Source organism: Temnothorax curvispinosus, unplaced genomic scaffold, assembly GCF_003070985.1.
Source record: "Temnothorax curvispinosus isolate PA1 unplaced genomic scaffold, ASM307098v1 QBEX01014053.1, whole genome shotgun sequence".
NCBI classification, from domain to species: Eukaryota; Metazoa; Arthropoda; class Insecta; order Hymenoptera; family Formicidae; genus Temnothorax; species Temnothorax curvispinosus.
In genome coordinates, this window is record NW_020223833.1 from 1 (window position 1) to 1,024 (window position 1,024).

General features: G+C 25.1%; 1 pseudogene; it reads right to left on the minus strand.

Annotated features, from left to right (window-relative positions):
* Positions 1–86: 86 nt before the first annotated feature.
* On the minus strand, positions 87–1,008 carry LOC112464258 (annotated as a pseudogene).
* Positions 1,009–1,024: the final 16 nt, after the last annotated feature.

The window sequence follows — 1,024 nt, forward strand, 5'->3', positions numbered from 1 at the left end:
CCGAGAAAATTGGGAGGAGTGATTGCATTATTAATATCAATTGTAGTCCCAGCCCAAGTTAATATAATAAAAATATTAATAAATATTCAATACATAACTTGACTAAAAGGATAAAATCTTAATGATTGTAACAATATTTTATTTAAAGGTAAAAAATATAATACTACAATTGATATTAATAATGCAATCACTCCTCCCAATTTTCTCGGAATTGAACGTAAAATAGCATAAGCAAACAAAAAATATCATTCAGGTTGAATATGTACAGGAGTAACTATAGAATTCGCCGGAATAAAATTATCTGGATCACCAAATATATAAGGATATTGTAAAATAATGATTATAAAAACCCCCAATATAACAATAAAACCTAATAAATCCTTAAAAGTAAAATAAATATGAAAATAAACTTTCCTATAATCCCTATTTAATCCTAAAGGATTAGATGAACCTCTAAAATGTAAAAAATATAAATGCAATACTACTATAATTAAAATTACAAAAGGTAAAATAAAATGCAAGGAAAAAAATCGATTTAATGTTGAATTATTAATAGAAAATCCACCCCAAATTCATATAACCAATATATTACCAATATAAGGAATAGTTGAAACTAAATTTGTAATTACTGTAGCCCCCCAAAAAGATATTTGACCCCATGGTAAAACATATCCCAAAAAAGCAGTAGCTATAGAAATAAAAAAAATTCTAACTCCAATTATTCACGTATGAACTAATTTATAAGAACCATAATACATACCCCGAGCAATATGAATATATATACATACAAAAAAAAAAAGTAGCCCCATTAATATGAATATTATGTATTAACCAACCATTACTCACATTTTGTATAATATGAATAATCCTATTAAATGCTAAACTAACTCTAGGACAATAATGTATGGATAAAAAAAATCCTCTTACAATTTGTACAAATAAAAACATACCCAATAAAGATCCAAAATTTCATCAATAAGAAATATTTACAGGAGTAGGTAATTTTATCAATGACTCTTCTAAT